Source organism: Anolis carolinensis, chromosome 5 (assembly GCF_035594765.1).
Source record: "Anolis carolinensis isolate JA03-04 chromosome 5, rAnoCar3.1.pri, whole genome shotgun sequence".
Classification (NCBI taxonomy): domain Eukaryota; kingdom Metazoa; phylum Chordata; class Lepidosauria; order Squamata; family Dactyloidae; genus Anolis; species Anolis carolinensis.
In genome coordinates this window covers 59,601,498-59,629,111 of record NC_085845.1, presented here as the reverse complement: position 1 = coordinate 59,629,111, position 27,614 = coordinate 59,601,498, and the positions used below count along the sequence as shown (strand labels likewise).

Sequence of the window (27,614 nt, the reverse complement as noted above, 5' to 3'; positions counted from 1 at the left end):
GCTGAGAAGATTCCAGTTCTGACTGGGAAGGTAAAAAACCCAAGTTTTCTTCTTCATCAGGGATTACAATGTCCTGAGCAGGACTACAAGGCCCATGGGTCATCACACTATCCCCCTCCTCAAGGCCCCTCCCAAACTGGGGCCCTCTCCCCGAGGCGCGAGGTCGCGGCTTGGCGGGATAGGTCTGATGAAAGCGACGGGTTAGATCAGGAGCATGGACTGTGGAGGCGTCTTCCCAAGAGCGTTCCTCAGGGCCAAAACCCACCCAGTCAATGAGATATTGTAGGCGGCGGCGGTGAAAGCGAGAATCCAAAATGTCCTCAACCTCGAACTCCTCCTCCCCATTCATCAAAACAGGAGGGGGGGCCGGTTGGTCTGTATCAGGACGCACACCATCCGCCGGAAGGAGCAGGGAACGGTGAAACACTGGGTGGATGCGCATTGAACGCGGAAGTTGGAGTTTGAAAGTCACGGGGTTTAATTGCGCCACCACTGGATAGGGGCCAATGAAACGGGCATCTAACTTCCGGCAAGGGCGGTGGGAGGGCAGAAAGCGAGTGGACAGAAAAACCCGATCTCCTACCTTGATTTCGGGGCCCGGCTGGCGATGTTTGTCAGCGTGGCGTTTATAGTCCTCCTTGGCTTGGTCTAGTTGCTGGAGCAAAAGTTGTTGTACCGCTGTGAGTTCCTGCAGCCAATCCTCTGCTGCGGGAACTTCTGAAGTTTCAATGACAGGGGGAAAGAAACGTGGATGGAAGCCGTAGTTTGCAAAGAACGGCGTTTCTTTTGTAGAAGCTTGAACTCCATTGTTATAGGCAAACTCTGACAGTGGTAACAGAGAAGCCCAATTGTCCTGTTGGTAGTTTACATAACAGCGAAGATACTGCTCCAAAGTGGCATTGGTGCGCTCCGTTTGCCCATCTGTTTGGGGATGATGAGCTGAAGATAAGCGAGAGTCTATGCCCAATAGTTTTTGTAGTGCCTTCCAAAAACGAGAGGTGAATTGAGATCCACGGTCTGTGACTAAACTCTTGGGCAATCCATGTAGTCTGAAAACATGTTGAAGGAATAGATCTGCAGTCTCTTTGGCCGTGGGAAGACCTTCACAGGGAATGAAATGGGCTAACTTGGTGAAAAGGTCCACCACCACTAGGATCGTGGTGAATCCACAGGAAGGTGGTAGGTCAGTGATGAAATCCGCAGAAATTATTTCCCATGGCCGAGATGGGGTAGGAAGGGGATGCAGAAGCCCTGAGGGCTTCTCCCTTCTTATCTTGGAGCGCTGGCATACTGGGCAGGTGTTGACATATTTTTCCACATCTTTGCGGATCTTGGGCCACCAAAAATCCCTTAGGATCAGATGCATGGTTTTAAATAGTCCGAAATGCCCTGCTGGTTTGCAGTCATGACACAGACGAAGCGCTTTCTCCCTGCCCGGTCCGGGTGGGATATAAACATGATTTCTATAGCATAGCAGTCCATCTTTAAGCGAAAAGGGAAAATGCAGACCTTGACGAAGTTGGTCCTGCGCCCAGGCATCTGCTTGCTGACTAGCCCTGATTTCTTGAGCACAGATGGGTCCTGGAGTAGAGGAAGTTGAACCAATGGGAGTGGATTTGGTGTTCCCCACTGTGAGCGTGGCAAAGTTCTCGGGTTGTAGTAATTGGGATTCAAAGGTCTCCTTGCGTCCTGCAGCGTATTCCGGTTTACGTGACAGGGCGTCTGCTTGCTTGGTTTGGGCTGGGGTCACATAATGAATCTGGAAGTTAAAACGTTCAAAGAACAAAGCCCAACGTTGCTGCCTCTGATTTAGTTTGCGGGCAGTTCTTAGATGTTCTAGATTTCGATGATCAGTGTGGACTTCAATGGGAAATTTGGCCCCTTCTAGCCAATGTCTCCAAGTTTCAAAGGCTGCCTTTATGGCCAGTAGTTCCTTTTCCCAAATGGTGTAATTTCTCTCTGGTGTGGTTAGTTGACGGGAGTAAAAGGCACAGGGATGAAGGTGGTCTCCCACCGGTTGTAAGAGTACAGCCCCAATTGCCACATCAGAGGCGTCCGCTTGCACAACAAAAGGGGTTCCAGGATCTGGGTGCTGTAGAATTGGCTGGGACGTGAATAATTTCTTTAGTTGCTGGAACCCTTTCTCTGCTTGATCAGTCCAGCGGAAGGGCTGTTTTCCACGGATGCAGCTAGTGATTGGGTCAGACCAGCGGGCAAAATCTGGAATGAACTTGCGGTAATAGTTCGCGAACCCCAAGAAACGCTGCACCTCTTTCTTGTTAGTTGGCGCCCGCCATTCCAATACTGCTGAAACCTTGGCTGGATCCATGGAGAGCCCTAGAGGCGAGATACGGTAACCAAGGAAATCTACCTCTTGTAGATCAAAAGCGCATTTTTCCAACTTGGCATAAAGTCCATGATCCCGCAATCGTTGTAACACCATTTTGACGTGGTTCTCATGTTCTGATTGTGATCTAGAAAACACCAAAAAATCGTCCAGGTAGATTATCAAGAACCTATCTAGATAGTCCTGAAAAATGTCATTGACAAAATGCTGGAACGTTGCGGGAGCTCCGCATAATCCATAATTCATAACTCGGGACTCGAATAATCCGAATTTGGTCTGGAAGGCGGTCTTCCACTCGTCCCCTTCTCTGATGCGAACTAAGTTGTAAGCCCCCCGAAGATCCAGCTTGGTGTAAACCTTGGCTCCTCGAAGCCGATCCAGTAGATCCGAGATTAAGGGCAGGGGATAGCTGTTCCGCTTGGTGATATTGTTCAATGCTCTATAGTCCACCACCAAGCGTAGTTCCCCTGACTTCTTCTTCACAAACATCACTGGGGAGGCGGCTGGGGATTGAGAGGGTCTAATGAATCCCTTACGAAGGTTTGTCTCTATGAATTCCCTGAGAGCTTCTTGCTCTGGTTCAGTCAGGGAGTATAGGTGCCCTCGCGGGATCGGGGCCCCCTCCACCAGGTCAATGGCACAGTCATAAGGTCTATGTGGGGGTAATTTCTCGGCTTCTTTTTCATTGAATACATCCCAATACTCGGAGTACTTCTTGGGCAGGGTGATGATGGGCTCGGTGTCTGTGGCATGGCAGACCTTGGCTACAAGGCAATGGTTTTGGCAGTACTGTGAAGCAAACTGCAGTTCTCTGTTGGACCAGGAGATGCTTGGGTCGTGGAGAGTCAGCCATGGAATTCCCAAAATCACAGGGAAATGGGGAACCTCGGTAACAAAGAAGGAAATCTCTTCCATATGTTCCCTTATCCACATCCTGGTGGGTTCCGACCACTGACTTACGGGGCCCGTCTTGAGGGGGCGGCCGTCTATGGCTTGCACCACACGGGCATTCTTGAAATCATGATATTGTAATCCCAGAGAGTCGGCATACTCTCTATCAATGAAATTGTTGGTGGCTCCGGAGTCTATCATGGCGTGGATCATGACGGGTCCCCTTTTTGCTGACCATAAGGTGACCACGAGAAGGAACAGGACCCCGGTTGGCGGCTCTTGAACGGGTTTTTTGACCGGGTTGGCGAGCCTCTCTACGCCCGGTCGTTGGCTTCCCCCGCCGGCTGTGTGCCAGCCGGCTCAGACGCCTTCGTCTCCGTGGAGGACGCCGCCGCAAGACGGGCGGCGGGCTTCCCTTTGGCTGGGCACTCTCTGGCGAAGTGGCCCCCGTTCCCGCAGTACCAACAGAGGTTTAAGCGTTGACGACGAGCCTTCTCGGCGGCATCTAATCTGGGACGCACGTTGCCCAACTGCATCGGCACCTCCTCGCTTCCTCTGGGGTATGGGGTTGGTGGTGGGGGTCTCCACACTGGACGTGGCTGAACGCTGGCGGGAGCGGGGGGTTTTGCCCCAGCTCTACCGCTCTGGCCTCGAACCCACTGTTTCCTGTTGGCAATCATGACTTCAGCCCGTAAACATTGATCAATGAGTGCTTCGAGGGTCTGGGGAGGATCCACCTTGGAGATTTCCTCCAGCATTTCGATGTTGAGACCCTCCCGGAATTGTCCTCTGAGGGCTACATCATTCCAGCCGGTGTTGTGGGCCAGCACTCGGAACTCGGCTATGTACTGAGACATGGGTCTGTCTCCTTGGAAGAGGCGACGGAGTTTGTGACCGGCTGCCTCCAAATTGTCCTCGATTCCCCAAGTCTCTTTAAGGTGGTCCAAGAAGCGTTGCGCGGATCTTAGGTGTGGAGAGGCTTGGTCGAACAGTGCCGTCGCCCAGTTGGCCGCTGGCCCGTCTAGAAGACTGTAAACCCATGCCACCTTGATGTCTTCTTGGGGAAATTCGGCAGCACGGGCCTCTAGATAAGCTTGGCATTGGCGACGGAAAACATGAACCTTAGAAGCTTCTCCAGTAAACTTGGTTGGCAACGCCATGGCCGGTAGACGGATTCCGCGTTCCTTCAAACCTTTTATTTCTCCATCCTGGGCATTGAGCTTATCACGGATTCGATCCACCTCATCCTTGTCGATGGTGTAGGTAATCGGCTGGCCGCTCGGCCCAGGTACGGTTCCGGTAGACATTCTGGCCGAGGTTAATTGGTGCTTAGGGTGGCGGAGTCAAACTGTCACGACCCAGGCTACAGAGCACCAATAACCATACGCAGAGGCCAGATTCTATCTAATATCTTTATTAAGGAAATATATAAGATTAATAAAAATAAATGTAAAAGTTAGTTCAGAAGCAGACCTTTCAGGAAAGGTCAAAATTAGTCCAAAAAAGCAATGTCCAATATGAAATATTATGTTCCAAAGTTGTAATCCAATAACCGAAACACTCACTTTGCCAGGCAAAGTGAGGGGAGATGACAAGGTCCCCCAGTCCATAAACTTGAGCAAGGCTAGGAAATAACTTGATACTTGAAGCAAGGCTTAAAACGTGGAACAAGGTAACAAGGAACAAGAACAAGGTCCGTGGAATAACTTGGTAAAATCCGTGATACAAGGCAAGGCATAGTCCTGGAAAACAAGCAAGGTCCGTAGGTAAACAAAGGCTGGAAACTGGAGCGAAGGCTGGAAAGCAGGGCAAGGCTTGAGCAGGAACGAGGCTTGAAACGGAGCGCGCTGTCCAGACACAACTCGCTCCGGAGGCTGACGAATTGACTCCGCGAAGTTACTACGCGGGTAAAACACCTATATAGAGTCTAACTTTCTCGCCGAAGCAGTTCTCTGGGAACCAGAAACGAAAGCTAAACTCTGGGACCAGATGTTTGACTCCCTAAAGATTCTCACGGAAAGCAGTCTTAATTGGCTACATTCTTAGCTGCAATTCTAGCACTCCTGCGCGAAGCTGCTTCCAAACCCCTCTGTTGTTTACAAAACTCACGGCGCAAGAACACGGGAGATGTGGGCTCTGGGTTTGTTTGACATACTTCTGGGACACAACTTTCTTGCAGGTGCAAGGTTCCCAGATCTGCCTGGGAAAGATCTGGCTGAGAAGATTCCAGTTCTGACTGGGAAGGTAAAAAACCCAAGTTTTCTTCTTCATCAGGGATTACAATGTCCTGAGCAGGACTACAAGGCCCATGGGTCATCACACTCAGGACAGAAATGCAAAGTTGCCAAAGACTGCATTCATGAATCTTTGCTTTTCCTGCTCCATAAGCAAACAAATCCATACTTGGAACATCACTCTTCAGCTGCTACAATGGAAGTACAAGGATGTCTTTCAGAACAAGAAAGGCTTAATCTAGTCCCGAATATGCACATGTTGCAGTGTTAGATTGGAAAGGAAATCAAGGCTTGCAGTCTACGTTTGTCCAGTGTGTTTGCCATGCCAAAGAGTGTGTGATGGGAGATAAGGAACCGTATACACTCTGGTATAAGTCACAGCACTATCGCCATACCAAAGAGGCTCTGTTCTCCGCAGCCAACTGAAACTAATCACAGCTTTGTAGCTGGGGGATGCGCACAGTACATCTTCTATTTAGCCCAGCTACTTATCACCAAATGCCACAACTGCTAGAATGCCTTTTCCACATTTAACATAAGAACAGGTTGGCAATAGGTTTTTTCCCAGAGCCAAGCCTTGTAAACAGCAAACAAGCCAGCTTGTGAAAAAGCACAACCTATCTCAACATTAAAAAGCACTTGCAGTTGGATTCAATCACTGGCTGACCTGCATAGATAAAAGGAATCCAGTACATCCCCAGATAATGTGATGGAATTCAGCTTGACAGTAAAGGGATTGGTTGGTAGTGTTTAAAAACACAAACATAACACAGTAGCAATCTAGGAATGGTACATCTTAAAATAGCAGAATGTCTTCAGTAATTAATGAGTGTTTTAAACCCCATCTAGAAAAGATGAAAGCAAAGGTTCAGAAACAGGGTATAACAGAAACCATTCCAGGAGAATAATTGCAGCCTGAGTGGCAACCAAAGGTTACAGTCGCCACAGTTACTTGGATCTTTTTAAATGTATCTTCTTTTGGTAAATGTGGGGCTTCATGGGACTCTGATGCTGTCTGCATCCAAAATTTTATACTTCACATTATTTTTTAAACATTGAGTATAGGGCTACTTCTATGTTAAGACAAAGGGATGGGCCGACTTCAATCAGAATATCCAAGAAGATGTAGCAGAGGGCAGCAGTAAAACATTGGAGAAATGTTCTGGGTGCTTACACAGGCTCATCTGCACATCTTAATCTACCTTGCAGTTTTTAAGTGTGATGGACAATACTGCTCCACTACATACACTAAGGCCCCATCCACACAGTGCCTAAGAAGTGGGAGTTCCCATTTCAATATGGGGGGTGGCTAGATTATGTCAGCAGAAAACATGCACTGATTTGCTACAAAGGAGGGAAGCCATGGGATAAAAAGGTCCCCTTTTATCCCATTTCTGGCTGAAAGATGCGGGTCTTTGCACGTCTGTGTAACCCTGCATGCCAGAAAAGATGTGTTCTCCTTTCCTCTCTCCTGTGGAGACTGCTCCAGCTGATGCCCATCCCTTTTAGAAAGCCCAAAACAGTCGATCAGCTAACTGGGCTGTCAAACGGACACACAGCTGATTGAAAGGAAGCCTGAACAGAGAGCCATTAGAACTCTCTGAAACTCTTTAATTAACACTGTAAACACTGTAAAGCTGTAAGCAGAGCTTTAATGAATAATTAGAGGAAGGAAAAATCCAGCAAAAAAGTATACAATTATACACTGATCTGTATATGCTTGTATTCATTCTATTAGGATATGCACATATGAACACTTATGGATCAGTGCATAATTGTATACTTTTTTTAAAAAAACAAACTTCCAGTTGATGTCCCCTGTCTACACTCTATTTTACCCTGTGACACAGAAGAGAGGCCAGTGAAGACAGCGGGGGAAGACTGGCACGTCTATGAGGGGACCTACTCTGAGGTCTAGATTTTTTTGCCCCTCTTCTAAAACCTACATTTTGGTGCTGTCTGGAAGTGCTCTGAGATAAGTTTCAGTTGTCAGTCAAGGTGAGTTTCTTCTTACGTAGGTGATGAATGGGTATCATGCGATCCTGGGCCTCAGGAAGGAAAATGGCTTTATCTATAAAGTCTATTCACACTGCAGTTTGACACTATGTTAAGTGCCATACTTCCATTCTATAGAATTCTGAGATCTGTAGTTTTGCAGTGTCTTTAGTCTTCTCTGCCAATGAGTGCTGGTACCTCACCAAACTACAAATCCCAGGATTTTGCAAGATGGAGCCATGGCAGTTAAAGTGGTGTCAACCTGCAATATTTCCACAGTGTGGGCACACTGTAAATCTCATTCTTAAGGAACAATATATCATATTGTTAAGCAGCCACTCTCAATTAGCCAAGATGCCTCTAAGGCCTGGGATGAAAATCTTGTTTCAACGTTTTAGCTGTTTTAAATGCATTTTTGATTCTGACTTTTTAAAACTGCAATTAAAATTTCATATTATGCAGACCTCTTTTAAAAATTACATTATAAATTCAATACTAATCTCATTGAGTTGCCTATTACAACATGAAAATATCATAGCAAGTTGTAAAAAAGCTATACATGATGGAGCAAATCTGAGGTCATGTTTGGATTCAGAATGCCAAATCCCTGTAAAACCAGCATATATTTTGCACAGTTTTATGATCCTTTTGCTGGGCTGTGTTATTCTAAAAACCAAGGAAGTGTTTGTTTTCATTGGGTTTTTTTTTTGAAATTTGAATTGGAGGAAAATGTTGCCCTATCTTCTAAGAAAGGATGAAAAGCAAAAAACAAAACAAAAACAAAAACAAAAAAACCAAAAAAAAAAACCCTTTATACTGACCATAAAAAATAACGTAGCTGTGCCAGGACTGAAAAGCTTTGCCTGCTGAAATCCCACCTTCTAAACGTGAAAGAAAAAACCTGGCAATACATAGTTCTGTATTTTCTCTGTATTGTCTGACACTGGGCTTATTCCTCTGAAAATCACACACACACACACACACACAAGAAAATATATGCATATCTCCTTTTTAGGTTACGAGAGGATAGCGAATGAAGAGTTAGGGACGGCACTCTGGTAAGTGAAGAAACCTAGTGTTTGCAGGTGGCTGGTTGCAATCTGCCTTGGGAGATCAGATATTTTAAAATGGATTTCCTATTGATGTTGGAACACTTACTTGGCTGCATAGCTGATTGGGTAAACATCAGTCTTGCCTCTGAGCAACAGATGTTGCCATTTAAAGAAGTGTCACCTGCCCATTGGAGTTTGGCTTCAGGAATACTGGCAAGCTTAATACTTTTCATATTGTAATACTAGCTTGCAGCAGAAGCTACACATATTTTATTCACGGTCTTCCCAGATTTTACAGTTCTTGCTAGATAATACCATTGAATCTATGTATATGGAAGATAAATATCCACAATGCTTTGAATGATGAAGCCAGTTTGAAGCTTGAGGCAAAATAGCAGTGGCATCCAATTTCACATCAAGTCAATGTAAAGTACCCAAAGGCAATCAAGTTATTTTGACAGATGAGACAGAAAGTTCCATAAGCCATTATGCCCATCCCTGAATGGGAGTCTGCCAACGAATCCCGGGTGTTATGGGCTATATCACAGAGGAAGGAATTGGATAAACTAGAAAACCTTAGGAAATGAATGGAGTCGACATAAAAATGAGAAGGGGAGATAAAAAAAATATATGGCAGCACATTAAGACTAACTACTTTTCATTGTCCCATGAGCTTTCATGAATATAATCCTACTTACTGGGATCCTGTATAAAATAGAATTAAGTAGGATTGTGCACAGATCAATTTTTCAAAATAGGCTTCAGCTGTTTTAGCTCTTTTGGACAGCCATAACGGCATGGGCTTCACCACCACATTTTTCCAGTCGCAACAGATCACGTGGCTGCCGAAAATGGCTGGTTTCACTTTACTTTGGTTACACATGGAGTGCGGGGAGGGAGGCAGCCGCACGCACAAGTTTGCCTGTTTGCCTGCTGTCTGCCTGAGCCAATCAGAAGAAGAAAGCTGTTCATGTGCTAGCTAGCTCGGTGTTCTATCTCAGTGTTATCGTTGCTCTAAAGATCTTGCTTTTGGACTCAATTCCAAATTTTTCCTTTGGAAATTTCATTTATGGGCTTTGAAAGGGCATTTGGAAGGATGTTTGTTTAAATATGGGGGTGATTTACTGAAGGGAAATAAGCCTGACTCCCTTGAGTCCCCATGGGGTGAATTCAATTCTTCCCCAGCTCTCATTGAAGGATATAGGTGTTATAACACTTATAGCCTTCAATGTGAGCTGGGGCAGAATTGAGTTCACCCCATGGGGGCTCAAGGAAGTCAGGCTTCCTTCCCTTGGGGCTCGGAAGGAAAGCAGCCCATTTTAACACAAGGGATAGGAAGGAAAGCAACCCACCAAAGTGTCTTAACACCAAGGCTGGGGATGGAAAAGCAGCCCATAGAAGTGTTTTAACACAGGGGCTTGGAAGGAAAGCAGCCCATAGACATATTTTAATGACAGGACTTGGAAGGAAAGCAGCCCATAGAAGTGTTTTAACACTGGGGCTTGGGAGGAAAGCAGTCCTTAGAAATGTTTGAACACGGGGCTTGGAAGGAAAAAATGGGGCTTGGAAGGCATGATGGGAGCTGGCCAGCTCGGCGGGTGAAGGAGGATGGAGCCGGTGCATGCCATCGAATTTAGCCCTGTGTGAAGAGGTAGGTGTCATTGAAGGATATAAGAGGAAAGGATCCTAGAAAGGGTGGTTTCTTAAGTCTGGTGCCTTAAAAATGACAGAAAGGGGAGCCTTGCTGTCAATGGGCTGAATATTCCCGGATCTTTCAGCTACCAAGCTGAAAATGGCTTTTTTCCCCCCATTAGCCAATTTAGGGAGGCTCCTGAAAATGGATCTAGGTGCCCACTGAAATTTGGATACCAAAAACAGATTGCAGTCCAGCCAAATTTCACTAACTTAGTATTAAGGCCTCAGACATAAAGCATATTTGTATAGTTGTGTGTGTGTGTGTGTGGGGGGGGGGGGATAGAATGTAATAGGATCTGGAAAGATGAAAATCATGACCCTTGCCCTAAATTTTCAAAGGGCTGATAAGGTAATATGAAATTTTCCAGATTTTCACAGGAGTGATGTATTAAAGCAAAAGTCTGCTTACCAAAAGTCAGTTTCCCAAGGTTCAGAATCTCTATGAGAAACTTATTTCTATTATATGTGCAATAGTAAAGACTGTTGCATTAATATATATTGTGCACCATGAAGCCAGTTTTTCTCCAAAATGGCATCACTAATGATATCAGAGGTGCATTTACTTGCTCTTCCTCCAGTATGACATATGCAGTCCTATGCCAGCATTGCCCCTTTACATTGGACAAACAGGACAGACTCTACACAAAAGAGTTAATGGCCAAATCTGATGTTAGAAATGGCAGTACTCAAAAACTAGTTGTGGAACATTTCAACCTTCCTGGAAACACAGTATGTGATTTACAGGTTGCAGTCTATGAAGAAGAAAATTACAAAGGAAGATTAGAAACCCCTGAAGTGGACTATCTTCACAAATTCAAATCTATTAGCTGAGGTATGAAAAAGACAATGGCTTCATGGAACACTACATATACATATGAAATTGCATTATTATGCTTAGTTTTCAAGGTCTATAGTTTCCTAAATTCTCCCTGCTCCTTATTTGGCAAATATATAACCAGCACAATGAGACTATTTATGTAAAAAGCCAGAATATGAAATTCACCCATCCCCACCTCTTCAGTATCCTAATTGGGCTGAAACTGGTGGTTTTGGCAGGTTTTTGACCAAGATTATTTATTTATTTTACATCACTTCTACCCCGCCCTTCTCACCCATCAGGGGACTCAGGGTGGCTTACTATATATATATATACACACACACACACACATACACACACACACATACATACACACACATAAAATCCATTGAGATTAAAAATTACAATAAAATAAAGAATATACATTAAAATATACATAATTATAAATTTAAATATACATTTAAGACACTTTCCATGTCCAAGTGGGATATGTCAGTAGGTCATATATTCATATCTCATTTTTGCTGCTACTCATGCTCAAATGCCTGGTCCCATAACCACATTTTTGTTCTCTTTCGGAAAGACAGGAGGGAGGGAGCCTGCCTGGGGAGGGTGTTCCATAGTCGGGGAGCCACTACTGAAAAGGCCCTGTCTCTCGTCCCCGCCAGCTGCACCTGTGAGGCTGACGGGACCGCGAGCAGGGCCTCACCTGACAATATTAAGCTTCGAGGTGGGTCGTAGCGGGAGACACGTTTGGACAGATAAGCTGGGCCGGAACCGTTTAGAGCTTCATAGGCTAAAGCCAGCACCTTGAATTGTGCTCGGTAGCTAATCGGCAGCCAGTGGAGCTGGTGTAACAGAGGAGTGGTACGCTCCCTGTACACCACTCCAGTTATTAACCTGGCAGCCTCCTGTTGGACTAATTGAAGCTCCCGAACAGTCTTCAAAGGCAGCCCCACGTAGAGTGCATTGCAGTAGTCTAAATGGGATGTAACAAGAGCGTGGACCACCGTGGCCAAGTTTGGCTTCCCAAGGTACAGTCGCAGCTGGCACACAAGTTTTAATTGTGTGAAGGCTCCCCTAGCCTGAGACCTGGGGTCCCAAGCTCAACTATGAGTCTAGGATCACCCCCAGACTGCGCACCTGCACCTTCAGGGGAGTGTGACCCCATCCAGCACAGGCTGTAACCCTATACCCTGTTCGGCCTTCCGACTGACCAGGAGGACCTCTGTCTTGTCTGGATTCAATTTCCATTTGTTGGCCCTCATCCAGTCCGACACAGCGGCCAAGCACCGATTCAGGACCTGAACAGCCTCCTTAGTGACAGGTGGGAAGGAGTGACAGAGCTGGACATCATCTGCATACAGATGGCACCTCACCCCGAAACTCCGGATAATCTCTCCCAGCGGCTTCATGTAGATGTTAAAAAACATGGAAGACAATACAGAGCCCTGCGGGACCACACAGGTCAATGGTTCTGGGGCCGAGCAGGCATCCCCCAATGACACCATCTGGGACTGACCCTCCAGGAATGAGTGGAGCCACTGCAGAACAGTACCTCCAAGTCCCATTCCCGTGAGGCATCCCAGAAGGATACCGTGATCGACGGTATCGAAGGCCGCTGAGAGATTCAGCAGAACCAGCACTCCCCCTGTCTAGTTCCCGGCGAAGATCATCGACTAAGGTGACCAAGGCTGTCTCGGTACCATGCCCCGGCCTAAAGTCAGACTGCCGGATCCAGAAAATCAGTGTCAACCAAGAATCATTGGAGCTGCGAGGCAACCACATGTTCCAAGACCTTGCCCAAGTAGGGGAGATTGGAAATAGGCCGAAAGTTTCCGAATTGAGAGGTATCCAATGATGGCTTTTTCAACAGCGGCTTGATCACAGCCATTTTTAGGCTCACTGGAAACTTGCCCTCCCGAAGGGAGGCATTTACCACCACCTTCACCCACTCGGCCAAACCCCCTCTGGCTTCTCTCAGCAGCCAGGATGGGCAGGGGTCCAGGATGCATGTGGTCGGTCTCACCTCTCCAAGGATCTTGTCCACATCCTCAAGCTCAACCAATTGAAATGAATCCAACAAAACTGGACAAGCAGGTGCACTCGTTACATCCTCAGAGACTGCCGTTAATATGGTGTCAAAGTCGAAGCAGATCAGAGCGACTTTGTCCGCAAAGAACCGAGCAAATGCTTCACAGCGGGCTGCCGAGTTATCAGGGCTCCCACCTTGACTGGTGGGAGTTAACAACCCTCTGATGACACAGAACAGCACCGCCGGATGGCCGCAAGGTGGACTCTCCTTGCAGCTTTGATTGCTGCGGCATATGCCCTAAGGTAGGAGCTTAGCCGTGTTCGGTCTGACTCGTTATATTCTGATTGCCACACGCCCTCTAGTTCCTTCTTCTTTCCCTTCATCGTTGCCAACCAAGGAGCTGGTTTAGCTCGGTTACTCGAGAGGGGACGCTCTGGAGCGATCGTGTCTATTGCCTTAGTCATCTCTCCATTCCAGAGAGAGACCACAGCATCAACAGGATCACCTGCCGAGGAGGCGGGAAATCCCCCAAGAGCCGTCAGGAATCCTTCTGGATCCATGTCTCCTGGGGCGGACCATTTTAATAGGTCCACCACCCCTGCAGAGGCTGGGGGGCGCAGTAAGTCTAAACCTGATCAGGTGATGGTCGGTCCATGGCAACGGAGCGATGGTGAGCTCCTCCACACCACCACCTTTCTCCCATCCCTGATAGAAGACCAAGTCCATTGTGTGTCCCGCACTGTAGGTGGGGCCTGTTACTAATTGGGACAGCTCCATGGTTGCCATGGTGGCCATGAAGTCCTGAGCCACACCTGAGAGGCTGGTCTCAGCATGGACATTGAAGTCCCCCAGCACTATGAGCTGCTGGGACTCCAACGCCAGGCCCGAGACCACCTCAGCTAGCTCAGGCAGGGAGACTGTAGTGCAGTGGGGTGGTCAGTACACTAACAGAATCCCTAATCTGTCCCGGTCTCCCACCCTCAGGTGGACACATTCAAACATGGTCGACTGCGGGACGGGGCACCTGGTCAGGGGGATGGAATCCTTATAGACCACCGCTACCCCACCTCCCCTCCCTCCAGATCTCGGCTGGTGCTGTATGGAGTAACTAGGCGGGCAGAGCTGGGTGAGATTAACTCCTCCCAACTCGTCCAACCAGGTCTCCATAATACATGCCTGGTCTCCGTAATACATGCCAGGTCTACGTGCTCATCCAAGATGAGATCTTGGATGAAAGATGTCTTCCCGTTCACTGACCTGGCATTAAACAGCACCACCTTTAACCTGGAGGGACCACCATCCTGGCTACCCAGATTAGCTATGTCAGGAGACCGTTTTGGAACTATTAATGTCCTACCAAAAACCCTAGGCTGAATTAAATGATTTGGTCTCTCCCCCTCCCAGACACCACCTCTATAGGGGCTCCCCTCCCATCAGAACACCCTCCTCTCCTATCACGCTGTCCTCTCCCTTTCTCTTCCCCTGGTCCAAACAATGTTATTTGGTTTACTAGTTTTCTGTTATAGATTGGCATCCTTTCACACCCATTCCCTCCCCCCACCCTGCAGTCCCCATAACCATCCAGCCTCCCCCACCCCCCTCTAACAATACAAAATGCAAATGCAGTTGTAAAGTGCAGAGGGTGCATGAGCAGCATAGGTATAGGGGTCTGAGCTAACTAAAGTGCAAGGCAGGCAGTGGGGATTATGATGGTGAACTAATTCAATATGGTGCAATGTGGTATTATAAGGTGCCAAGGCAGGACCAATTAGAGATGATAAACTTAGTAAACTAGTCAGGGGAACCAAGCTTCACATTGCATAATAGTTGTTATAACAGCATTTAAAGGTTGTTATAGCAGCAATATATAAATAATGAGTGGACCTCAGTAAGACCGACTCTCAGTTCAGTAGCTAATGCTGAGGGAAAGCGAGGAGGGCAGTAGGCCTGCAGCAGGAGACAGAATGATTTTAAAGTCAGTTCCTCTGCCTTCTTCTTCCTCTGGATGGCGTTGGAGTTTTAAAAGTCTTCCCTCCCTTAGTCTCATTACCCAAATCAGACTTTCCATCTCCTGGCCCTAAGGTACGTGTACAAGTTTTTATGTATCTCTAAAAATGGATTATGCCAGCATTGCCCTGACTAATGATTCCCGTTCCCTTGATCGAAGAAGCTGATCGTGACTCTTGTTTTAACTGAAATTGATGTATCATTGTTGTGTTAAGTTTTGTATGATGTTTTGCACCATGGAAACCGCCCCAAGTCCCTTCAGGGAGATAGAGCAGTATATAAATAAAGTTTTTTGTTGTTGTTGTTGTTGTTGTTGTTGTTGTTGTTGTTGTTATCTTTATTATTATTTTGTCTTATCTGCACTTGGTCTGATAGCTGTCTCTCATTCATGCCTTTGTCACTTAATTCCTATGAAACATGAGTTGTTCTTGTGTGCCTTCAAGTTATGGTGACTCTAAAAACCTGCACACAGGGAGTATTTTGGCAAGATTTATTCAGAGAGTGCTTTTCTGTCTGAGGATGACCTTGCTCAGGGTCACCTAATTTGGTTTCCTGTCATGTCCTGTGTGAGAATGTTTATGAAATACTGCATAAAGCCCCACTGGACCATGTATTGTCATGTCCCATTTGAAAATATTTGGTCACATCCCCAGAAGCTTGAGGACACTATTGATAATTTGGGATGAAATAAAAGTATGGAGAATGGGGGAGATGGAAATGTTCAGGATCCCCTCAACAGTTGATGTGTCTCTAACCTCTTTCAACTGCTCACCCAATACTGCAACATACATGTACATATAAAGACAAAGAGGAAAAGGAGGAGAGAATGCTGTTGAAAATCACCATACCACCCTGAACATGTGTGATCTAATTTTGAAAGCTAAGCAGGCTTAGGTTTTGATATAACTTTGGTGGGAGGCCACCAGAAGGACTATGGCAAAGTCCTGCTTTAATTCCCAAGGAGCTGCTGGTAATCAGATTTGACAGTATGGGCTAGATGGACAAGTCATTATACTCAGTAAAATATAGCAGCCATTACTAATGTGACCACATCTCTGAACACAGAGAACTTGATGTACAGGGAAATACTTGGTAAAGAACCCTTCACTGTACACAGGAGTCATACTGCTTTTAAAAAAATAACTACTTGAAAAAGGATATAAATATCTTGGGCTAAAATATAGCAGTAGTATACCACCATTTCCAATGTAATGATTTCACATCAGTAAAATTAATGAGACAGGTTGCTGCTGGGGCTTTCATTAGGCGGCAGAAACACTGCACATGTCAAGACCCCAGGGGTCTGTGTGTCCAGAATGCTTCCAATGCCTAATGAAACTACAAAAAGAGGCCACTCCTGTTGCTGCCACAGCCAATAATCAAGTTATGGGGAAGAGGAGGCCTTGATATTAAGCTCATGTGGAATCAGGGAAGGTGTCATCAGAAATACCACAAATTAACTGTTACCAGCCATATCTTAATAGAATTAGCCAAATCTGCTTCTTTTCAGTATTTCCATTCCAAATAAAGCCTAGTGGTACTCACCTATCATTAGTAAATATTAGGCTTGCTCAAATAATTCGTTTTCCCCGTTTACCGTTATTGATTCGTTTTTTTCGATTGTTTTGAAGTAATATCGAACCTTGGTTGTCCACACGTCTGGATATCGCAGTTTCGAATCGCGAGAGGCCGTTTTTTCTTATTTCTTCGTTTTTTTCGAAAAGAAAAAAAAGCTTTTGCAAAGCACCCAAACTCCTTTCCTTTTGCCCCTCAGCCAATGGGAGGCTCAGCCAATGGGAGGGGGCGAGGGGGAAGGAGGCCGAGGAGGAGGAGGAAGACGGAGGGGGGAAATGGCCGCCGCCGCCGCCGCCTCGCCTCAGCTCAGTGCATTAATTAATTGGGCCTTAATGAGCCCCCTTCCAAGCCAAACCCACCAGAGAAACACCCTCAATGCAAACCTTGCAACGTCCTTCTCTCCTTCTTGGACACAAAGGCAAAGGGAGGAGGCACTTCGGGTTCCCAAGCGACCTGAAAAGAGCCATAGAGAAAGGGAGAGCCAGTGCGCATGCTCCACCCTCCAAGGCACACAAGGGGGAGTTCGCATGGGAGCCGGAAGTGTTGGGGCCTCCGTCCCTCCCTTGCTTTTCCTCTTTGGTCTCCCTATCTTGAACACAGAACACGCATGAAAAAAAACACACCATAATTTCACAATATATAGTTTAAATAACAAAAGGAAGAGGAAGGAAGAGGCCCGGGATGCGAGGGGGTGTGGGCCAGGCCCGTCCTCGGCTGCTCCCAGGGGCCCAGATTCGCACCCTCCCTCCCCCCAATACAGGTCTCCATTCCATACTACGCTACATGAACTTGAATGGATACTGTGGTTGTGTTGTCGAAAGCTTTCATGGCCGGGATCACACTGTTGTGGTATGTATTCCGGGCTCTATGGCCATGTGCCAGAAGCATTCTCTCCTGACGTTTCACCCACATCTGTGGCAGACATAGAGGTTTTGACGTCTATGCGAAGCTAGGCAAGTGGGGTTTATATATCTGTGGAAGGTCCAGGGTGGGAGAAAGAACTCTTGTCTGTGGGAGGCAAGTGTGAATGTTGCAATTGGTCACCTTGATTAGCATTGAATAGCCTTGCAGCTTCAAAGCCTGGCTGCTTCCTACCTGGGGGAATCCTTTGTTGGGAGGTATTAGCTGGCCCTGATTGTTTCCTGTCTGGAATTCCCATTTTCTGGGTGTTTCTGGGAAGGTAATGGCACTCCATGTAGTCATGCCGGCCACATGACCTTGGAGGTGTCTATGGACAACACTGGCTCTTGGGCTTAGAAATGGAGATGAGCACCAACCCCCAGAGTCAGACATGACTGAACTTAACGTCAAGGGATACCTTTACCTTTACCTACACACACACACACACACACACACAAGCAGGGACTATATATATATATATACACAATATATATCACACACACACCAATTTAACAAAGTTTCAGCCACAAAAACAAAGTTTCTGAAGTAGAACAATGACTTTCACAGTAAAGACAACCCAATTTAACAGGAAATAAGACTTTCAAACCAGGAACAGATTACTGCAATTATTAAAAAAAGGTTTATTATAAAAGCTATGAAAATTTGCCAAAAATCAGAGGATAAGGGAAACGTTCCACATTTTGGTGAGCTATCAGTGTTAAATGTGTTCTACCACTGTACCAAGTTTGAAGAAGATCACTCAAAAAATGAGGGCGGGAGAGCCCCCTAAGTCCCCCCCCCTTCGGGCTGTTTTTGGGCCACCGCGCATGCGCGTCCGCCATTAACGAATTAATTTAGAAAATAACGAATTTTCATTAATTTCGAAAAATTTTGGGGGCCAAATTCGTTATTAGCAACAAAAACGAAAAAACTGCCCCCTCTAGTATTGAAACGAGTTTAGAATCAAATTTTTCATGGATCGATCAAGCCTAGTAAATATGGTTATTTGTTTATTGCACTAATAATCTAATATGAAATCAAAATAATTTGCATTCCAGAAGAAAAAGAAAGAAAAAGAAGAAAAGAGACTTTGCCCTTTCCCACATAACTAGGCAAGTAAGGTTAATATATATCTGTGGGAAGTCCAGGGTGTGACGAACCTTTCCAATGCTAATTAGAGTGAGTAACTACAATATTCGCGCAACATTCCAAATGACAAAGAACTCTTCTCACACCCTGGACTTCCCACAGATATATATTAACCTTCCTTGCCTAGTTTCTCCATGCCTCACAACCTCTGAGGATGCCTGCCATAGATGTGGGCGAAACGTCAGGAGAGAATACTTCTGGAACAGGGCCATACAGCCCGGAATACATACAACGTCCCAGAATGCAAGCTGTTTATGGTGATTGTGTTGATGTGAGTACTGTGCGTTGTTGGGTGAGTAAGTTTAAAGATGTTGAGGTGGGAACATCTGACTTGCGTGACAAATAAAGAGTTGGACATCCTGTGACAGCAACCACCAAGTTTCACAAGCAAAAGGTTGACAGATTGATTCAGGATGTGATACACATTTATCACTTTCACTTTTATTATGTGTATAGATTTTAACCAAAATTCTTTTTAATCTGTTTGTAAAATCTCTGCAAATAAGTTTATTAGTATTTAGTAATGAGATTGGATTATAGTTCTTCACTTGTTCCGCATCTCTATCCTGTTTTGAGATGATAACAACTGTATATTCACCTCTGCCCAAGGGTATGGGATCTCATCTTTCTGCAGGATTGGAGTCAATTCTTCTTTATATTAGTTGTAATACTTGGCTAAAAACCCATCTGGACCAGGAGCTTTATTTATTTTATCAATAGCCCTGTGGAGAAGTCATAGTTATTGTGTTTAATTTTAACTGTTAGAGTATGTATTTGTGTTTAGTTGACACAGTAGCTGAAACAGAAGCCATCTTGTTTCAATCCACACTAGTGCTGTTACCAAGGAGACGGAGCTGGCTAGCTCACCAGAGGGAGAAGTGGGCGGAGCCAAGAAAAGGAAAAAGTGGGAGTTTTAAAAAGAAGCCAAAGAGTGCTTGTCTGGAGGCTTTTTCAGTCAAGAAGGGCTGAGGAGACAGGCCTGACCAAAATCTTTAGTCAAGGCAGACTAAAGGGAGCCTAGTCAAGATCTCTAGTTGGGAAGGACTAGTGATCAGGAATTTGATCGGTAGTAGATCAAATTAAAGGCTTTTATTGTAGTTTGAACAAACAAAATTCTTGTTGCTGTTACGTATCAAAGAAGTAAAAATAGGGCCTCCAGATCATCAAGGTTCAATTCCACTACCTTCTGAGAATGCAAAACAAAAACCCACAAAAACCAAGAGAGGGTTATATCCCATATTATTAAATGGCGATGTGTGCATAGATGTTTTAGTGCATGTCATTCACACCCTCACCTCTTTAAGTATAGGGCACTACAATCCATGGGTGGTTGAAACAGCTGTTCTGGACATGGATAGGGAGGTCCACTGTAATCTATATTTACTATCGTGTTCTTTATCCACAATGAGCCTCAAAACTAATTTATTAATATTACATAATGTACCTTTACATTTTGGGAGGTTAACATGTAAATTTTAGACATGTAGGTTTTTGCTTTTTTTTACATCACATATGAATAAAAAGTGCTCCTTTGTGGAATTATGAGGGAGAACTGCAACAATTTGTCTTCCTTGTATATGGACAAAATCACCAACTAATGTAATATTCTTACATTTGTCCTTAGAGAAAATGAAGCCTTTAATTTATCTTAGTAAGTGGAGCCTTGTGAGTGATTTTGAGAAGATTTCACTAAGATTTCATTCAATCCAAGTTAGGACAAATTGAAAAAACACATTTCTTTCTGAGACCTGTCTTAAACAGCATGCTCTAAAAAAAGCAGACAGGCACAATGTGCTTCTAAATGATTCCAGAAAGTTTCCTCTTGAATATTTTCATTATTGCACAAAATGAAGCATATAATTTTTGTCCACAGAGAATAGCTAATGGAAGAAATGGAATACTGGACAGAACGTACTATAATATAATGCAACTTTGTCAGATTCAATCACTTTTCTATTCATTAGTCTGTGAAATACAGAATGGTGGGGACACAAAAGCTGCCAGTGCCAAATAGACTTGACAAAGAAGACTTATAATCAAACCTGAGCTGTCTTAATTTGGAAACTGAATGATATCTTTGTAAGCCTTCAAGTGAAACTGCTTCATTTTACTATTGTCTATAGACTAGTATTACTCAAATGACTGAGGGCTGTGCCACTCTTTCCAAACTCTGAATTAAAAATGAAAAACTAAAGAAATCACATTGCTCATGTCATGTAAGCTAAGGATAAAGAATTCGTTGCACTCAGAGGAATCTGTCCTTCTTACATTTATTTATAAATGTATGCTCCATCTTCTCCAGAGCTATTTAAAATAATTTAAAACAATCGTATTCTGCAAAAGTTTTCTTTTTAAAAAGAATCAACAGCGAAACTGCTTCAATATGGAAATCATATAGTCCCTGAAATCTGTTCTAGTCAACAGACTGGCCACATTTTGGACCTGCTGTAGTTCTCTGTAGAATGTATTACAGTAATCGCGATGAGGTGTAATCTGACCATGTGCTCGTTCCCATTCAGTCCATTATTAACCGCAGATATTGGTTTAGTCCAGAAACAATTTCATTTGAGTTGTATGGAAAGGAATGATAGAATTGGTTGCATCAGCATACTAGTGACACTAAATCCCAAAACTCCAAGCAACTTTTCCCAGGGGTTCCAAGAAGTATCTATTGGTTGTTTAAGGAAGAATATAAATATAGAAATTCTGACATTCTTGATTAAAATAATGTCCCAATTCATGAAAAAGTGATCAACTACTACATTTTTTATTCAGGTGTGTGTTTAAGAACAAAGTAAGTGAAATTTATATTTCTATCAAAAGGTTTTGAGGATAAAATCCAAGGTTTAGAGAAAACCTAAAGATACCAAAATAAATAAAGGGGGGAAACACAACATTCCAATCAGGTCACAGTAGGCTGAGTAGAAATGGAAAGAATATTTCAAAATATTTGAAAACAAACTAAAAAAATATAATCAAGAAACTCTTGCAAAAATAATTATTGAGTAATTAGAACTTTCACCTTTCTGAATATTTTTCTGTGCAAGAAGCACCCACAGCTATTTTGGACATTCTTGCACAGTTGTTATGTATGCATGGAGATGACATTAACAAGTATACATTGCCTACAACAGAGGTAAGCATACAGGCAAAATTCTCTTGAAGTTACAGGAAAAATTATGTATTTATGTCTTGTGACAAGCTAGCACATTAGATGTTCATTGTCCAATACTAAGGGAATAGGAAAAACTGTCAACTTCCCTTTCTCCCATGTTTGATTTCCCCTCATTTGACCTCAAGTGCTTTCTACTTATATGAAAAATGATAAAGAGTTTGGGAAGTCCTTATTGGAAATGAAGCAAATGAAATTCTCAGCTATTCCAACTTCCCAAATTCAATAGATACAATTGGCCCTCTGCAGCTATAGATTCTGTATCCATGGGTGAAGTCATCCATGGCTTGAAAATATTTCAAAAATAAACTAATAAGAAAAAAAAGAGTTTGAGAAAGTTTGTTGCCAGTATCATTTATTTTTGGAAATCGAATAGCAACATTTGAAAAAAAAACTTTATTTGAACTTGTTTCAAATGGTAATTTGTAATAGGTAACCAATGTGCATCTACTAGTATGTTCAGGTAACAACAGCATATATCTAATTTGACATGGTGAGAAATGTCACACATCGTAGGGTTAGGGCCCCTTCATACTGCCATATAATCCAATTAAAAGCAGATAATTTGGATTTTATATGGCAGTGTAGAAGGGGCCTTAGTGATCCTATAGTTCAAAGGACTATAGATGGTGCTTAGGTGCAGTTGTCCCCGGCTGTACAGTAAATAAATAATAGCAATAATAAAACTTTTTAATATTCCACGACCATCTCCTAGAAGGACTCGAGGCAGCTTACAAAACAGTACATATTAGTGCTATAACAAATAAAATACAAGTCAAATATATAAACATTGGTGACAACACAATATCAAAACAAAACAGTAGATCACAATAGCTTACAGCCACAGTCAGAATGACTAAGTGAAAGTCAATGGTTGTATTTCCAGAGAATTTTACAAGGTCTCAACTGTTTACAAGGGCATCAAAGGGAATCACATCTGCATATTAAAGTTATGAATGACATTTTCTTCTCTGAATATTGACTGAGTATTCTTAATTGACCTTTGCATTAAAAAAATGTGATTCCTAAGAACTGCACTGGAGCAGAGGTTGTCAGCGTGACATGATTTTGCTTGTTCGAAAAAAGAACAGAAAGTATATTAAACAAGTTCCTAATCAAGAGATGTAATTCCTCTTATTAATTTCATACCTTAGGGGATATAACGAGGGATTATTTTTAGGTTAATACTGATTTCTCATTAGAATGAAGCTGTGATGCTCCAGCTGCACTAAAATGATTGACTTCTGTGTACTGCAACAAATGACTGGTTATAAAATGATGAAATAACAAAAAAGATGTTGGAAAATATAGATGCAGCTGATCATACAACTTGTATTCTGGGTTCATAAAAATGAACTTGAACTTACAAAGTAATCTTTTAACTCTTGTCATAACAGCAACTTTTAATTACATTTTATTTGTCCTTCCTTAAACATTTTATAGGTAATTTTAGTTTATTTGAAACACAGAGAAATTGCTAACTTAGCTTCTAAAAGTAGAATTGGATTTCCTATGTGAAACACTAAGGGTTCAGTTACACTATAGAATTAATGCAGTTTTCCATAACTTTAAATGCCACGGATCAATGCTATAGAGTTCTGGGAGTCATAGTTTTACAATATCTTTGATCTTCTCTACCAGAATACTGGTGCCTCACCAAACTACAACACCCAGGATTTCATAGCATTGAACCATGACAGTTGAAGTGATGTTAAACTTCTTGAATTCTACAGCATAGATGCACCCTAAACTGAAAATAAACTGAAAATGTTAAAGGTTAAATAATCAAGAATTTAAGATGTAAATATGTGAAAGGTAATGAAGAAAAACAAAGACAAAAAGCGATCCACAATGGGTTCTCGCTAAAAGATATAAAACAAGTTTGTTATGTATTCTGTGAAATTCCTGAGAAAGAATTCCTATTTAGGCCTCTCATTAAAAGTTGAGGTAGATCCACCAATGGCAGTATTTTTCCACAATGGTGGATCTTCATGCAACTGTGAACCAAGAGGTTATCCTGATGGTAGCAATGTTTCTGGTAGGGTATCACATGTCAGGCTTTCGTTGAGGACTAAATATGCCAAGCAGCTACTAAGCAATAGCACTAGTGAAGGGCTCTCAGAGATAATGGCAATGGAATCTTAGCTAAAACATGATACTGCCACAAAGAAGGACACACATCACCATCCTCACTATAATGAAATTTACTAAGCTATAAATCTGTCAGCTGAACAGTTTATCCAGACCTAGATAAGAAACTTGGCACTTATATCTGATTCTCAAAGTGTGCTCTGTGGAGCCCTAGGGGCTCTGCGAAGCACATTGAGGGTACCGTGGCTCCCTCCTCCTCCACTCCAAGCTTTCTTTCCTTTTTCCTGTGCCTTCCTCTCCCCCCCCCTGCCACCAAAAGCCTTTTCCTCTCACTTTTCTTGATTCCAAAACCCTATTCCTCTATCACCGCTCGGGGGTGCTTTGATTGTTCTTTTCCTACATGGCAGAAGGTGGCTGGACTAGTTGGCCTCTGTGGTTGCTGCTATTATTATTATTATTATTATTATTATTATTATTATTATTATTATTATTATTATTATTATTATTATTATTACAAAGCCTGAATGTTTAGGGTGCTTTGATTGTACTTTTCCTGCATGGCACAAGGGGGTTGGACTGGATGGCCCCTGGGGTCTTCCATTGAAATGCTGTTAAGTTTACATTGGTTAAAATCGTTCTTCATTTTAAATATTGTATTGTTCTTACCCCCCCCCCCCTTTTCACTACAAACAAGATATGTGCAGTGTGCAAAAGAATTTGTTCATTTTTTTCAATTAGTTTACACAAACACTCTCCATCCATCTGCCACTGGTCCAGCCCATGTTTGTAAAATTTTAAAACACAATGCATCCAAAAGTTTGCTCATGTCTGATATATATACATTTTATATATACATTATATATAATACAATGTATGAACATTTCTTGGGGCTCCATGAGAAACTATTTTCAGGGCTCTGCCACTGAAAAAGTTTGAGACCCCTGCTTTAGATTATTACGTACGTCTGATAGTAAGAAAGGTCTAATGCACCCATGTGAAAAATAGAACTGCAGGCCAGCTTTGGCCCACCATATCATTTCATGTGGCCCGTGAGGCTTTCAGTGCCAGGAGAACATAGTTACATTTATACATTCTTAGAATTACAACCCTTTGAAGGCTGATGTGGCCCTCAGTTGATGTGGCTGATATGGCCCTTGTTGAAAATGAATTTGACAACCTTGGTATAAAGTAATACTGAGTTGGAAACTGGAACATTTATTATTGCTAAGGCACAATTTCTGATGTTGTGAAAGTATTCTATGATATTTTGTGAGTGTTTAAATATTTCCCCTATATTAATATTTGCTAATATAGACCAACATTGGATACAAGTGAAAATAATCAATGGCACATAGTTGACTGGCTGCCAAAAACCATTTAAATATCAGAGTTACAGTCTAGATCGATAACACTAAACAAGGTAAAAAAATAATAACTATCACCCTCCTCATCTCACTGCATTTCAATGAGATTTAGGGACAAGTGGGGAATTAAATCTGAGTTGTCTCCAACCTTATCTGTCACTCTAGGTGCATTATACTGTATAATTAATGCAATTTTGACACCATTTTAACTGCCATGGCTCCATGCTATGGAATTATGAAAGTTATAATTTTACAGGGTCTTTAGCCTTCTTTGTCAAAGACTGCTAATGCTCCACCAAACTACAGAGCCCAGGATTTCTTAGCATTGGAGCCAAAGAAGTTTAAGTGGTGTCAAACTGCATTAATTCTACAGTGTAAAAGCACCCTATCTCCTCTAGATCACATTGATCCTGCTTGACTCTTAGAAAATGGAAATGTACTGTCATTGTTTAGGTTAATGCAATTCTGAAAAATGCTTCACTTTCCACTGGTGTTACTAAAATTTACACATTCTATTTAGTGCTATTTGCCCTTCACACTTCAAACAGCAGGAAAGGTGTCAGAGCAATTAGCTGGCAGCTTCTTTTCTATGTCTCACCAGCAGTTGGTACTGATCATATTTTTTTATGTTCTCCGTATGTCAACTATGATGAAGCCGAACTCAGCTTGAGAAAGGAAAAGTGCCAGCTCTGGCCTGGAGTTCATTATGCTTTTCTGAGGTTTTATTCAGTTATACTATGCTAAACATGAACCTGAGCTAGTATGCTATGGTTAATTTATGTAGCAAGCAGCTGTAACAAGATCCCAATTTGAGAGATATTTTATGGAAGCCTGTGCTTTTTGCAGCCATTTGGAAAACTTCACCAAGAAACAGATAGGATGGCCATATGTCCAGCTTTCCAGAGAGCAAACCTGCTTTTGAAATTGTCTGCTATTTCAAGGGCTGTCCAGTATTATGTTCATTTTTAAAATAAATACCTACAAGAGAAAATAAGGCCTTGTTGTTGACCATCAATAGTTAGCAATTGTATATTTGACTGAGGAAAGACACAGAATACAAGGTGTGTCTACACACATAACAAATATAGCGCTTTGATAAATTACCCAGTTGTTGCTATTATGTGTAGTTGTTTCTTTCTTGTATTTTTGTCACATCTTGAGGGCGATTGGCATGAGCCCTGGATCTAGTATGTGAGCTTTTGGGTGGGGTGGGGAGGGGAGGAGGTCTGTCACGTGGCTGCTAGGGAGTGCAGTAGTGCAGGCGTTCCAGGGCAGATAGAATGGGAAGCTGCAATGCGTCCCCATCATCTTTGTGCATCGGTCAGTAGTGGGCCGTCCAATACCTTGATTCAGGATCCATTTTTGGCTGCCAACCCTGTTTTCAGTTGTAACCAATAAAGAAGTTGTAGCCTTTGGTTATCCCAACTTTATGTGTGACACTCTTTCTTCTGGTCAGTGTGGGGCGGGGGGGGGGGGATTTGCCCTTGCCCTTACGACATTTTCCCTGCCATGACTACATCCTATACAATCCTGAGATTTGCAGCAACCTGCCACATCTCTGGGAAGAAAGTAAAGCAGTACTATTCAACAGCTGAAGTTTTATTACAGCAGCGTAAGTGTGTGTGTATGTGGGGGATTAGAAAGAACTTCCCACCTCTTTGTACTGTCTTCTTTTATTCTCTATTCCCTTTTATCCCACTTCAAATATCTCAGGGTGGTGCCCTATTGTCCACACAGGAACCTCATGTGATAATCTTGGAGTCATCTGCAATGTAAAAGTAATGTTTACTGTCATTGTCCATTGCTATGGAATCATGGGAGTTGTAAGTTTTACAAGAACTTTAACCTTCTCTGCCAAAGGGTGCTGGTATCTCAACAATGACAAACCTAGTATTTCATAGCATTAAACTATGACAATAAAATGTGGTCAAATTGCATTTATCTTACAGTACAGGTGTAGCCAAAATGTGAAAGACGGAGACTGAATCAAGGTGGCCAATGAATGGTTGAGTGGGAATCTGAACCTAATGGTATATCTGAATTATGTAGATATCAGTTCAATATAACTTTATTGGTCATGGCTCTACCTTGTAGTTTGGAATTCCTTGCTAGGTAGCTTTAGAGTTAATGTTAAGAGGAACAAACTAAAGGATTCTAGGTACTTCACCACTACCTTGGAGCAATACTAATGCAATTCTTTGCTAATTTAATTCTTAAAGGAAGCATTGAGTAATAGTAGCAATTTTCTTCCAACTGAAAAAAAAATCATTTTTTACTATTGAACATATTC

General features: G+C 43.2%; 1 protein-coding gene across 4 annotated transcripts in view; it reads right to left on the bottom strand.

The window, feature by feature from the left end:
• Positions 1-27,614, bottom strand: part of galntl6 (polypeptide N-acetylgalactosaminyltransferase like 6) — a 753,660-nt gene that overhangs the window by 473,608 nt on the left and 252,438 nt on the right. The window lies entirely within an intron of this gene.